This window comes from Hippopotamus amphibius, chromosome 2 (assembly GCF_030028045.1).
Source record: "Hippopotamus amphibius kiboko isolate mHipAmp2 chromosome 2, mHipAmp2.hap2, whole genome shotgun sequence".
NCBI lineage: Eukaryota > Metazoa > Chordata > Mammalia > Artiodactyla > Hippopotamidae > Hippopotamus > Hippopotamus amphibius.
In genome coordinates, this window is record NC_080187.1 from 154,350,841 (window position 1) to 154,366,584 (window position 15,744).

Here is a 15,744-nt window from a genome sequence, read left to right on the forward strand (position 1 = left end):
GAATTCTCTTGCATTCGTATATACTAACAACAAAAAAGCAGAAAGAGAAATTAAGGAAACTCTCCCATTTACCATTACAACAAAAAGAATAAAATACCTAGGAATAAACTTGCCTAAGGAGGGAAAAGACCTGTATGCAGAAAACAATAAGACACTGATGAAAGAAATTAAAGATGATACAAACAGATGGAGGGACATACCATGTTCTTGGATTGGAAGAATCAACATTGTGAAAATGACTGTACTACCCAAAGCAATTTACAGATGCAATGCAATCCCTATCAAATTACCAACAGCAGATTACTAGGACAAGAAATCTTATGATTTGTATGGAAACGCAAAAGACCCCAAATAGCCAAAGCAATCTTGAGAAGGAAGATGGAGTTGGTGGAATTAGGCTTCCTGACTTCAAACTATACTAGAAGACCACAGTGATGGAGACAGTATGGTAAGGGCACAAAAATAGAAAGGAAGATCAATGGAACAGAATAGAGAATTCAGAGGTAAACCCAAGCACATATGGGCACCTTAACTTTGACAAAGGAGGCAAGAATATACAATGGAAAAAAGACAGCCTCTTCAATAAGTGGTGCTGGGAAAATTGGACAGCTAAATGTAAAAGAATGAAATTAGAAAATTTCCTAACACCATACACAAAAGTAAACTCAAAATGGATTAAAGACCTACATGTAAGGCCAGGCACTATAAAACTCCTAGGGGAAAACATAGGAAGAACATTCTATGACATACATCAAAACAGGATCCTTTTTGACTCACCTCCTAGAATAATGGAAATAAAATCAAGAATAAACAAATGGGACCTCATGAAACTTAAAAGTTTTTGCATAGTGAAAGAAACCATAAACAAGACAAGAAGGCAACCCTCAGAATGGGAGCAAATACTTGCCAATGAAGCAACGGACAAAGGATTCATCTCCAAAATATACAAGCAGCTCATGCAGCTTAATACAAAACAAGCAAATAACCCAATCCACAATTGGGCAGAAGACCTAAGTAGACATTTCTCCAAAGAAGACATACTGATGGCCAACAAACACGTGAAAAGATGCTCAACATCACTAATCATTAGAGAATTGCAAGCCGAAGCTACAATGAGGTCTCACCTCACACCAGTTAGAATGGCCATCATCAAAAAAATCTAGAAACAGCAAATGTTGGAGAGGGTGTGGAGAAAAGGGAACCCTCATGTACTGTTGGTACAGCCACTATGGAAACCAGTTTGGGGTTCCTTAAAAAACTAAAAGTAGAACTACCATATGATCTAGTAATCCCACTACTGGGCATATACCCAGAGAAAACCATAATCCAAAAAGAAACATAGCATAATGTTCATTGCAGCACTATTTACAATAGCCAGGACATGGAAGCAATCTAAATGTCCATCAACAGATGCATGGATAAAGAAGATGTGGTACAATTATACAATGGAATATTCCTCAGCCATCAAAAGGAATGAAATGGAGCTATATGTAATGAGGTGGATAGACGTAGTGTCTGTCATACAGAGTGAAGTAAGTCAGAAAGAGAAAAACAAATACTGTATGTTAACTCATATATAAGAAATCTAAAAAAAAAAAAAAAAAAAAAAGGTACTGATGAACCCAGTGACAGGGCAAGAATAAGGATGCAGATGCAGAGAATGGACTGGAGGACATGGGGTTGGCGGGGTGGAAGGCAAAGTGGAAGCTGGGACAAAGTGAGAGAGTAGCATAGACATATATATACTACCTCCTGTAAAATAGATAGCTAGTGGGAAGTTGCTGTATTACAAAGGGAGATCAACTCGATGATGGGTAATGCCTTAGAGGGCCAGGACAGGGAGGGTGGGAGGGAGTCATGGGAGGGAGGGGATATGGGGATATATGTATAAATACAGCTGATTCACTCTGGTGTACCTCAAAAGCTGGTACAAGAGTGTAAAGAAATTATATTCCAATAAAGAGCTTAAAAAAATGAGAGTTTCTTGCAGAAAGCATATAGTTGTTACAGATTTTGGTAGTTATTCTGCTTAATGTTTGCTGTAGCTATAGGTGTCAGAGACTTCAGTTTTATCTAGCGTTCTTGTCTCATCCTCTGTGGTTGTCTTTGAATTTTCCTAAGAACTCCTTCTTAAATTGTATCTTGCAGATCTTTTCAGTTGTGATTCTCTGTTGTTATACTTGAGCCCTGTTGAAATATATGATGGGAGGGTGTGTGGAGGGAAATTGTTCTGTAATTTTAACATTGTTTCTGTTTTTGGTGGGCCTGAATCCCCAGGTTGTGACTTTCACAAGTATCTTTTAGCCTTTTTTCCCCTCCTCTACATCAGACAGGAAGGTTGGGGGCTGTGGGAATGTGGCTGGAGTTACATAATTGCTCTTTCCCCTGATAAAGCTCTCCAGTAACATAGTTTCCCTTGGAGTTTTGATCCTTGCTGTGGAGAATATTCTAGGAATATTTTGTTTATTTTCCTTTTCCTCTGCCCAGATTGAGAAGGCATTGTTATTGGTTCTTCAACATGAGAACCTGGTAGGATTCCTGGAGGTAATATCCACAAAAATTTGGACTATTTCTCAAGTTAGTCCACACTCAGTCTCAGTCAGTTCGTCAAAATGACTGTATGTGTTCTTATCATTTTACGACTTCAGAAGTTTCTGTTCCAGGTAAGTTGATTTAAATTTTAATCACTGTATTTGCCTGCCTCTCTGGAGTCTTGGTGGTAATTTTTTCAATGACCTCAAATTTCTGATGAGTCTAACAAAAGTCACTGCTTTTCATTTTGTTCAGCTATTTTCCTATAATAATGGAATAATAACTTCCAAGTATTTTACAGGCTGGGGCCAAAACTGGAAGTCCTACAATCACATTTTAATACCAAGAAAGTATTTTACAAGTTATAAAGACAAAAGCTGTAATTTATTACAGGTAGTACATATCTAAAGACATTAGGAATAGATGAGAAATTATCTTTATCAAGCAATATTTATTAATTTATAAATCAATTATTTGATAAAAGTTAGTTTCTCTAAGTTAATTACTTATTCATTTTTCTGCACTTTTCCCACAGTTTTCAGCATGAACATGGATTATCTTGTCATAATTCAAATGGAAAAAGCACTGTAAAAGGCAGTATTGTAAAGAGTAATTTCAAGTACACAAGGTAGATAATTGCTTAGGAGCCACTGAGGTTTGCTTTTTTCATATAAATGATGTTATTACTTTATTTGTTAATTAATTGTAGTGCTTTTAAAATAGGGTGTATTCTAAAACATCAGAACTGATATTCCTGATTATATTCAGAATATAATGGCACAGTTTTCCAGCAATGTAAATGACGTGCACTGCCTACTGCTGAAGAGGTATGTGTGGTTCTCTTCTACCTTTATTCAACTTGAAACCTCTGGGATGCCTCTAATGGTGTTACTGGCCCGCAAAAGTACTGAGCATTGGTCATCTGCTAGCTTTAATAAGTCACTTGAGTTCGTTTTTTGAAATGAGTGCTTTCTGCAGTTTCTAAAATGGTGTCTACAATGGTCAAATCAAGAATAAAGTTAATTGGGAAGTGCAACAGTGAGGACCTGACATGAATTGAAGAATAATAGAAGATAGTGGTAAGATTCTAATGAAGATAACATGACCATTAATGTGAAGAATTTGTTTAATGTTCTATCATAACTCTTCATTAGGGATAAAACGCTATTAGTGAAAGGCATGACTTAGTACAATTTCACTTATGGATGTAAGCTTTTAAAATTAACACTTTACATTTTGATAAATACATCAAGTGCAATATATAGATTCACAAGGGCTCTAAATGTCATCATCCTTGAAAACCAACCTTTTTAATTATTTTCTATTCACAATCTATTATACCCATGGGATTTGGCCCTGCTAATTTGCTTAGTATTCTATTTCTTCCACATCACTGCCGATATATAGGGTCCAAACCAGGGTATCCAAGAGCTGGAAAGTAACCCATTATTTTAATGAGTGCATTTCCTATGAAAATAAATGTTTCAGCTCATATTAATTCTAATATTTAACAAATGTTTTAGTAGCTTTCATTGGTTATTTGTAGTAAAATATTAAATTGTTTTAGTTAATTGTTAGGTTGTTTATGTTTATAGACTATTGAGGACTGCAAACTAATGACTGATAATTTGACTTTTCTGGGAAATCAGTGATTTAACCTATTTTTTTTAAAAAAAGTATGTTGATTGTCTCATACATATTGGGTTTAATTTTCTGTTTTATCTACTTTCCCTGGCAATAATGTTATTATTTCTCATAAGTAATTATTATAGTTCTGAGTAATATTATCATCTCAAACATGAGATGACATTTGATAGGGATGTGAACTCACATAGTGAACAGTATATAAATGACCAAATATTCAATTTTTGATTATCAAAAACTACAACTACGTATAATCCAAAGCAAAAGAAGCCAATCAAGTCAACACAGTCTATCACTTATAACAGTTCTAACTATCATTGTTTGAGGAAAGAAAAATAATAGAATGAAATGTGTTCAGTACGTGGTCTTTATTCCTAACCCTTTTAAACATACTTTTGAATGTTAATTCTGTTATTTCTAAATTAATGATGATGATGGTTGGATGGTTTAGGGTTTATATCCTGTTAAAGATTTCAAAATTCCCTTATAAATATTAATGTCAACTTAAAACTAATATTTTTGCTGATAGTATTTCTTTTAACTATGAGCAGTTTGAACTCAAATAATGGAAAAACACATTGGCAGTGTTATTAATAACACTTGGCATATCTAATTTTTTTTAATTTTCCACATATCTCAATATATTACACATATGCTATTTCATTTTTCTGTGGTAATTTTAAAGCTAAATGGAAATAAGGTATAGTGGCATTTTTCTATTAAATTACCAGAGAAGAAACACATTTTATGTGCCTATAATATATTGCGATAAAGACTAGAGACTAAATAATGAACAAATTCTGCTCCTTGCCCTCATTCTTATCTTTTAATAGTGATTTCTCTTACAGGGGCCATACTAGATATTTTTGACTAGCTTATTTTTTATAGAGATTACCTCACTCCAAGGTGCATCCTATATGCTTCCTTCTCATGAAATTTCTGGCATAAAAATTGGTATTAACAATCTGTTTCCTTTCATTCTGTCTTTATATCTATCTGCCTATCATCTATCCTTAAATATTTTCATTTTTCTCTTATGAAATTATTACTGATTTAAGGTATATGCTCTAGAAAATACAAATAGTAACTGTAACTGATTATGATGTCAAATAGATCACAGTCTTGGTTGAGAGATAAAAATGTGTAAGTAATAAAGAAATATGCTAAAACCAAGGATCAGTTTATTTGCATAACTCTGTGAATATCATCTAATCTGACATAAAATAAATGAAAATAAATCAATATGGGGCTCTAGAGATGGAAGAACATACTTTGAGTAGTGCAGTAAAAGGTGGCTTTGAGATATCAAAGCTTAGAGAGACAGAGGAGATAGACACATTTTTTACTTTAATACAGATTTTGAATTTTCAGTCAATATTTGTTCATTGCATGGAACTACTGTGTTCTTTAAGCACACCTTTAAGAAAAATGCATGTCTCCTGTGTGTTTCTCCTTTACTCTCACACAACTACCACAGTCACAACACTTCTGAAACCAGATGTATGAGATTTTTTTCCCACACCAATAAGCAATTATCTGTGACACTGGCTGGGTGCCATACAATTTAACTAAATTCTGACACTATCTACTTGAAGATAACATCAGATACCACAGGTTAAGGGCTCAGTCCTAAGACATGACTGCCACCACCCCCACTTCAGATGCCAACCACAAGTAGTAGGTCTCCAGAGTACCCACAACTTCTGTCCAACTTGACTAAAAAATCTGAGGTTCCCATGATTTTCTTCCCCTTGAATTTGACTATTTGCTAGAACAGCTCACAGAATTCAGGGAAAGACATGTTTCCCAGTTTATTATATAACAAATGAGATGGCAAAGAATACAGGTGAACATTCAGATGAAGAGATACATAGGGGGAGGTCTGGGAGGGTACTGAGTATAGCAGCTTCTGTTTCCATGGATTTGGGGTGCACCACCCTCCTGGTAGGTAGATGTGTTCACCAATCTGGAAGCTCTCCAAATCCTACAAGTTTGGGATTTTTATAGAGGCTTCATCACGTAGGTATGATTGATCATCGATACTATTGCCGGCTCCTCTCTCCTCCAGAGTGGAGCTGAAAATTCTAAGCCTCTAATCATGGCTTGCCCTTTCTGGTGACCTGCCCTAATCCAGGAGCCCATCCAGAGTCACCTCATGAAAACAAAAGACACAGCTATCACCCAGGAAATTCCAAAAGACATAGGAGCTCTGTGTCATTAACTTGGGATCAAAAATCAAATATTAGAACAAAAGATACTCCTAGTGCTTCACATAAGAAATTACAAGAGTTTTACGAGCTCTGTGCCAGGAACCAGGGGCGGAGACCAATGTATATATATTACAACATTTAATGTCAATTTTACATAAAAGTAAAAGCCATTATATAAAAGTAAAAGCCATTTAGAGATGAGATCATCTATAAATACTCCACTGTAATATTAGCTTAACCTCAGGTAGAAGGGGAAAGGAAGAAAGAATAATTATGTGGTACAGCAGAAAAAAGAAAAAAATACAGTTTTAAAAAAATGTAATGCTGCTATGTGAATGTCATTCTCTCTGCAATGTGATGTTCTGATTTATCGTTGTTTGCCTTTTCTATTTCACATGGTTCTGATGAGAGAATCAGAAAAGATAATATATTTTGGATTTAGAAATATTTTTGTTATTTTTGAATTTGTTATTTTATTTTCCCCCAGTACTGTATTGTACTGGCAAAGATTCTGAAAGACTTTTATTCAAAGTAGAAAAATACATTGAAAATAAGGCATCTTGTTGTCATTGCTCATATCTTATTGTCACCCATAATGACTAAGCGCTGAAGGATATGGGATTTTGCTTCTACCAAAAAATAATACTAATAATAATAGTAACAGTATTCCTTTTGGAATTGAGAGGACTCTAAGGATATGTGAAGCATAAGAGCTTGTCAATTCATTTTATTTTATTTTTTTTAGAATGATGTATGTTGAATGAAATGCCACTGTGTAGGAAATGATCATTCCATAAGTAGTACAATTTCCTTCACCTTTTATTTTTTAGAAAATAATTGAAGTCACTTTCTCTGTGACCAATCCTTCATTTAGAGTGAGGATTAAAATGTTATTCCATTGTTCACCTGCATGAAAGCAGCTGTCATGCACATTTATAGCAAGTGCCAGAAAGGAAATGGAATATTTCAGTACCACAGAGAGTTTTATACTCTGAAGACAGCCATCAACCATTATATTATGTGAGCAAATCTACTTTCCTTTAAAAAATCTATTGGAAATGATGTTATATCACTTTATTTTATCACTATATTGGCATTGTAATTGTATTTGCCTTAACTTAGTTTGTATGATGAATTCTGAATCGACATATTTCTAAATTACAATTCAAAAGGTATATAATACTTGAAGAAAATTCAAAGTAATCAATCATTATAGTACATAAAGCTAAGTACAAGTTAATGTATAAAAATATGTTTTAGTACTTCCCTGGTGGCGCAGTGTTTAAGAATCCACCTGCCAATGCTGGGGACATGGGTTAGATCCCTGGTCTGGGAAGATCCCACATGCCACGGAGCAACTAAGCATGTGTGCCACAACTACTGAGCCTGCACGCTAGAGCCTGTGAGCCACAACTATTGAGCCCACATGCCACAACTACTGAAGCTCACACACCTAGAGCCCATGCTCTGCAACAAGAGAAGCCACTGCAATAAGAAGCCTGCTCACTGCAATGAAGAGTAGCCCCTGTTCACTCCAACTAGAGAAAGCCCATGTGCAGCAACAAAGCCCCAACACAGCCAATAAATAAATAAACAAATAAATAAATAAATTAATTAAAAAATATGTTTTATGTTTGCTGTTTGAAAAATGTTTAATAAATCAAATCACTCTATGAGATGTAGATAAAGACATATAGGCTTGAATTAGGATACCTAGAACTTTTTTTACATCATGCACAAGTGAAGGAGTGTTATAAAAGACAGGTAAAGTGAATTCTTCAGGGTATTTTTTTCCATTCAAAAACTGTTTATGGAATTGATATTATAGTTTATATTTCCTTTTAATGACAATCATTTTCAGTAAGTGTGTGTGTGATTTTTTCATTCTTTGACGACTTTAGAATGTAATTTATTAACAAATTATGAAACTAAATTCCATGATCAGGTGAACATATCCTTCTGGCCAAGAATGAAGAGTTAGCAAGTCTCCATCATTGCTTTGTTCATAGTGAGTGTAATTTCTTTCTTCCTTTTCTTTCTTCCTTCCTTCCTTCCTTCCTTCCTTCCTTCCTTCCTTCCTTCCTTCTTTCTTTCTTTCTCTTTCTTTCTTTCTTTCCTTCCTTCCTTCCTTCCTTCCTTCCTTCCTTCCTTCCTTCCTTCCTTCCTTCCTTCTTTCTTTCTTTCTTTCTCTTTCTTTCTTTCTTTTTCTGGTTTCTTTTACAATCCAAATGGAATTTTTAGCAAGATATAATAATACAACAAAAAGTAAAAAGAAACATTTCAGAAATTTTACTTTAAGTTTCTTAGTTTTTAGACAATATTTCTTAACATATAAGTGTTACTCTTTCATCTCTCTACTCACCACAAATTTATAGCATCAAAGGCATAGGTTTTGGGAATACCTCAGTTGGAGTTTATGTTCAAATATGAATTCATTCCATTACTTTTAACAAGTCATATAATCACTCTGAACCTTACCTAGGTAACAATAGGACAACTGGAAATAAATACAGAGGTCTCTATTCATGTAAAAACATAAATATATAGTTAGGGATATACATCTTGCTGGTATTTTATGTCTAATACTAATATTTTTGGATAAAATAGTTTGTTTCAATACTTTCTCAAGATTACTTGCAAATATTTATTATTTAATACCTTTAATTAAACTACTAAACAGTATAAATAACAAATAAATGAAATAATTATCTTTATATTATGTGCACAATTAACAGAAAATAAATTCTAGGCTCAAACTCTTAATTAGAATTCTAAGCTAAATTATTTACCTTGTTTTTACTGATGTGAAATATAATGTAAGATTTACATATTGAAGAAAAACCAAAAGGTCTGTTGTATTTTAAGTTACTTTAAAAATAAATAGTAGCTCAGCAAAGGAAACCATTGACAAAATGAAAAGACAACCTACTGAATGTGAGAAAAGATTTGCAATGATATGACCAATAAGGGATTAATATCCAACATACATAAACAGTTCACACAACATTAAAAAAAAAAAACAAAAACAAAAACCAATTTGAAAATGGACAGAAGACCTGAATGGACATTTTTCCACAAATGACACGCATATGGTCACCCCGCACTTGAGAAAATGCTCAACATCACTAATCATCAGGGAAATGCAAATCAAAGCCATGATGAGATATCACCTCACACCTGTCAGAATGACTATCATCAAAAAGAACACAAATACATCAGTGAGGATGTGGAGAAAAGGGAACCCCATACACTGTTGATGGGAATGTAAACTGGTACAGCCACAGTGGAAAACAGTATGGAGGTTTCTCAAAAACTAAAAATAGAACCAGCTGGATATATATCTGAAAAAAACAAAAACATAAATTCTAAAAGATACATGAAGCCCAGTGTTGACAACGGCATTATTTACAATTGCCAAGATATGGAAGCAAATTAAGTGTCCATCAACAGTTGAATGGATAAAGAAGATGAGGTATGTATATACAATGAACTACTACTCAGCCATAAAAAAGAACAAACTTTTGCCATTTGCAGCAACATGGATGAACCTGGAGGGCATTTATGTTAAGTGAAACAACCCAGACAGAGAAAGACAAATACTCTATATTATACTTATGTATAGCATCTAAAAAATACAACAAACTAGTGAATATAAAAAAAAGAGGTAGACTCACAGATAGAGAAGAAAAGTGTTTACCAGTGGGGAGGGGAGAGGGCACTATAGGGGTGGGGGAGTGGGAGGAACAAACTATTGGGTGTATGATAGGTTCAACACAGAGGATATAGCCTATATTTTGTAATAACTGAAATAGAAAGTAACCCTAAAAAATTGTATTAAATTTTTAAAAAATGAAACAGTATATATGAAGTAAAACATCTTTTTCAGAATAGGAAAGACTAATTAAATTTAGGTGTTTGTTCTACCACTATTCATAAACCATGAATTACTTGAAGCCCTAGACTATGTTCTCAAATGCTCCTTCTTCATTCCTGCAAATCAGCTTCAGTGATATAACTTGTGGATTTTCAATAAATGTTGAAAGTCAGAGGGTGAAGCTTAGAAGAGTTTGCTTTATTTTTTTTCTGATTTAAACAAAGATATATGTAGCAGTTGAAAAGAAACTCCCTAGATTTCTTTTTTATTTTATGACCTTTTGGATGTGATGGAAAATGTGTGAGACATTTTCTATAACGTCATCTGGAGGATTACACAGCCTGAAAACCATCCTCTGGTACAAAATACTTTAAAAATTGGATAAATTTTATTATAAAACATATACCTTAGCTGGCAAGAAAGTAAGGAGAATGCTCAGAATCACCATCACCCTCCCAAGAAAAATGGATAAAGTATTTTTTTCCAGAAAGGCTAGCCAGCACTGTAGCAGGAGTCTGCCCTGAAGTCAGGTGCTAATCCTTTAGGGCCTAGAACTGTGGCTTAAATAACCAGTAGCAAGAAGCAAGGGACAATATCTGTATCCTCTATTTGCACATTGTTAACATATTATTCTATGATCTATTGTAGATTTATTGTAGAAATAAAATTTTGTCCACGTATTTGAAATGTCACATGTATCATGTATAAATTTTATAAGTTCTTGTTTTAAGACTAAATTCAATTATTCTGCTCTGCCCATCAATTATGCTAACTGTACTAGATTAAATGCTATATAACAATATGAATTACAATGTCTAATATAGTAAGTAGGTCTTTGCAAACTATTTTGGTTGATTTTTATCAGACACTTCGAAATTATTTCATAATATTTCAAAAAATATTATTGAGCATTTGATTAAATTGTAGCAATATAATATATTTTATGTTGGAAAGAATGACCAATTTTTAACATAGAGGCCTCTTATCCAAGAAAACGAAAATTTTCATCTTTTGTTCATTGTTTATTTTATATCCCTCAACAGAGATTTGAAACTTCTCTAACATGTGTTCTGCATGTATCATTAAATCATTCTAGTTACAATTAAATGTCATTACTACATACTATATTTTTATGTTATTCTCTTCTTCAGTATATAACAATTCTCTTCTTCAGTATATAACATCTGTATGTCCTATAAATCAATCTGTAAGCAGATTGATTTAAAGTACTGATATATCATATAACAGTGTCCTTTGAAAAACTCTTCCTATAATATTTAATCATACTTTAACAGGATATCAGAATTCTCCAATTTTCTTTTTTTTTTTTTTAAGAACTTTTATTGAGATAGTTAACGTACAATAAACTGCATATATTTAGAGTGTACTATTTGGTACTATTTTCATAGAAATTATTCTTAATAGAAAGTAATGAAACCGTGTTTTTCTCATTAATGATACAAACTATGTAAAGGATAAAGTAGAGAAGGTGGTGGGGTTGTTTCTCTGAGGATTTATCAGCCTCATTGGGAGCACTGATGAATGAATATTAAGAGACTGTTGCCATTGCCAAAGGACTGAATTATCTACGTTCGCCCAGCGTTATCATTCTCCGAGTAAAGCTTTATGGTGAGGATGACTAATTAATCTAATATAACTGGAGATGAGTTCTTACGTTTACATTTAGTAAGGTCATTATTTTGTTCATACCAAAACTTTTGAGAGTAAAATATACAAGTTTAACAAAAGAAAAGGAAGATAGTTTCTTTTTTATTGAATTGTTGATTTATAATATATTAGTTTCAGGTGCATAACACAGTAATTCAGTATTTTTGTAGACTACACTCCCTTCAAAGTTATTACAAAACAATGGCTATACTTCCCTGTGCTGTACAATATACCCTTGTTGTTTATCTATTTTATACATAGTAGTTTGTATCTCTTAATCCCCTACCCATATCTTGCCCTTCCTCACTTCTCTCTCCCCAACAGTAAGCGCTAGTTTGTTCTCTACTTATGTAAGTCTGTTTCTGTTTTGTTATATATATTCATTTATTTTTTTGGACTTCACATATAGTGATAATATAGAGTATTTGTCTTTCTCCATTTGATTTATTTCATGAAGCGTACAATTTTATGTCCATCCATGTTGTTGCAGAGGGCAGATTTCATTATTTTTTATAGCTAAGTAATATTCCATTGTATGTATGTGTATATGTATATATATATGACATATTCTTTATCTATTCATCTGTTGATGGACACAGGTTTGTTTCCATATCTTGGCTATTATAAATAATACTACTACGAACACTGGGGTGCATGTATCTTTATGCATTAGTGTTTTTTTTTATGTTAAATAAATACCCAGGAATGGAATTGCTGGATCACATGGTAGTTCTATTTTTATTATAGTTTTCTGAGAAACATCCATACTGTTTCCCACAGTGGCTAAACCAATTTACATTCTCACCAACAGTGTATGGCTGGGGTCCCCAACCCCTGGACCGCAGACTGGTACTGGTTTGCAGCCTGTTAGGAACCAGGCCACACAGCAGGAGGTAAGCGGCGAGCGAGCAAGCGAAGCCTCACCTGCCACTCTCCATTGCTCCTGATCACTTGCATTATGGCCTGAACCATCGCTCACGTTACCAGCTGAACCATCCCCTCCATTGTTCACATTACTGTGTGAACCAGCCACTCCCCGAGTCTGTGGAAAAATTGTCTTCACTAAACTGGTTCCTGATGCCAAAAGGGTTGGGAAACACTGGTGTATGGGGGGGTTGCCTTTCCTCCATATCCTCACCAACATTGATTATTTGTGTCCATTTTGATGACAGTTATTCTGACAGGTGTTAGGTGTTACCTCATCATGGCTTTGATTTACATTTCTCTAATATTTAGCAATGTTGAGCATCTTTTCATGTGTCTGCTAGCCATCCATATGTCTTCTTGGAAAAATCTCTATTTAGGTCTTCTTCCATTTTTTAATCACGTCATTAGCTCTGATGTGAGTCTTTTGTTAGCATACAGAAGGGTCTTGGTTTTTTCCAATCATCCACCCTATGTCATTTGATTGGAACACTTAGTCCATTGACATTTAAAGTAATTGATAGGTGTGTGTGTATTGCCATTTTGTTATTTGTTTCCTATTTATTTTGTGGTTCTTCTCTGTTCTTTTCTTCCTATTTTAATGTCTTCCCTTGATTATTTTCTTTAGTGTATGCTTGTATTCATTTTACTCTATTTTATCCATTGTAGATTTTTGATTTGTGGTTCCCATGGGGTTCATATAGGTTGACCTATAACTATATACTTGCTTTAATCTGGTAGTCATTTAAGTTCAAACACATTCTTAAAGTAATTCATTTTTACTCCCCTCCCCCACATTTTGCTTTTCTGATGTCATATTTCGAATCTTCACATTAATCCCTTTACTCTTTATTGTAGTTATACTTGCTTTTACAATTTTTGTCTTTGAATCATTGTACTAGCTTACTTATGTGATTGATCCTCAGCCTTTACTATATATTTGCTTTTACTATTGGGATTTTTCCTTTCCTATGGATTCTTACTTCTTGTTATAGCCCTTTCCTTTCAACTTAGTAAAGACCATTTAACATTTCTTTTAGGGTAGGCTTAGCATTGATAACTCTTAGTTTTTGCTTGTCTGAGAAGTTGTCTCTCCTTCAATTCCAAATGATAACCTTGCTGGGTAGAGTATCCTAATTGCAGGTTTTCCCCCTTTCACCACTTTGAATATATTGTGCCACTCCCTTCTAGCCTGCAAAGTTTCTGCAGAAAATCAGTTGATAGCCTTTTATTATGTTTTGTATAATACTAATGTTTTGTATTATTTATCTGTTAAATTGTTTATTTCTGTTTCATTTTTTTTTCAGGGGTTTTTGCTTTCTCTTTCAGTTGACACAAATTCCTTTGCCCCTATTTTTGCTTATCTTCCTCTGTCTCAAATTAGGTGAAACAATTACCTCTGGTGGGTGCTGAAGGGGTGTCCTTATGTAGGAGGATCTGCATAAAATCCGTGTGTGGCCAGTGACTTTGGTAGGAGAGCTGGCTGGATTTGACAGGAACAGAAGTCACATCTTTCTTCAGGGTATGCTGGCAGCTACCAAGTTTGTAGGAACTAGTTTTATTCAAAGACATCAGCCTATCTTATATGCTGTAATGTGTTTGTTGACCTCAGCCATAGATGTCATCATAGTATTGTGCTTACAAAGTGCTTTAATAAGTACGTGACTGGCTTATGTTGCTTACCAATAATATAATTGCCTTCTTTGTGTTCACTTGACAATTGCTTTGGCAGTGAGCTTTCACCAATTCAGTTTATATAACCAACTCTAAAGGGCTGAACTGAAAATTTCCTAGGAGCTTAAATATTTTAGCAGTGAAAACATTACTCATATATTAACACAACAAGATATGGTTTGCTGTGAATTTTCATTTTGGGGATAAAAGCAAATATAACAGATGAGCCTTTAGGAAGTCAAGGAGACATAAGAAATATCAAAAGGACTGACTTTAAAAGACATTGTTGTCAGCTTGCACTTTCTTCCTGGCTCTATTAGAGTTGTTTTTAATGGACCACAAGACAAAAAGAAGGAATGTTTTACTGTATTAACAACAGCCACTTTGAGTACCTGTCCCTTTAGTTGATTAAACTGCTGGACACTTTCAGGGTGCAGGAAAAAAAAAAGCCATGGATGTAGTTTAGGGGCCATGTTAGTAAAGTTTGCATGAAACAACTGATTATTAATTTGGAAGAGTTAATCATTAGTTAAGACTTTCTAACTGAAATTACTTAAATAATATGAAATGTATTAAATATTTAATAAGTTAAATATTGACTCCAACTAGTGTAAGTCAGAAGAAAGAGTAGGCCTTGATTTTGACCTGATTATATCCTGGAATTATTTTGTTTCAGTTATCTTCCATATGTTAGCTTCAGTCATTCTCTATTTAAAGTGGTTGCTGTCATTCCAGATTCATGGCTGTGCTTGATTTCAAGAAATATAGTTTTTGTGATATGGCTTTCTGTTAAAAGAAAGGAAACATTTCCTGGTAGTCACTAGCGAATTAGTAATCATGTTTTATTTTACAAATTGATTTCAATGCTCATTTCTGAACTAGCCACGGCAAGAAATTACACTTTGGCTAATCAGGACTCCTTTTGAGGCAATAGAAGTGGTCAGCTTCCCAGAGGCACATTAATTCCTATGGAAGAAGGATGAAAATTAGAAAAAAAGTTCTTCCGGAGAATCTTAAAGTGAGGAATGGATGTTTGATGGGCCTCAAGGAAATTTTATTATTCGATTGAAATCAACTGACAAATTATTTACACTGTGATGAAGGGCTCATAGTATTTTAAACATTTGTTGAAATATTTTCTTCTTATTTAATTCTGACATACTTTTCTAAGGATGTATCCATTTTTTATAGATTTTTAAATTATACTGATAGTAGAAT

At 33.8% G+C, this 15,744-nt stretch overlaps 1 pseudogene; it reads right to left on the reverse strand.

Moving 5' to 3' along the window:
- Positions 1 to 14,424, reverse strand: part of LOC130844556 (rho GTPase-activating protein 17-like) — a 41,729-nt pseudogene extending 27,305 nt beyond the window's left edge.
- Positions 14,425 to 15,744: the final 1,320 nt, after the last annotated feature.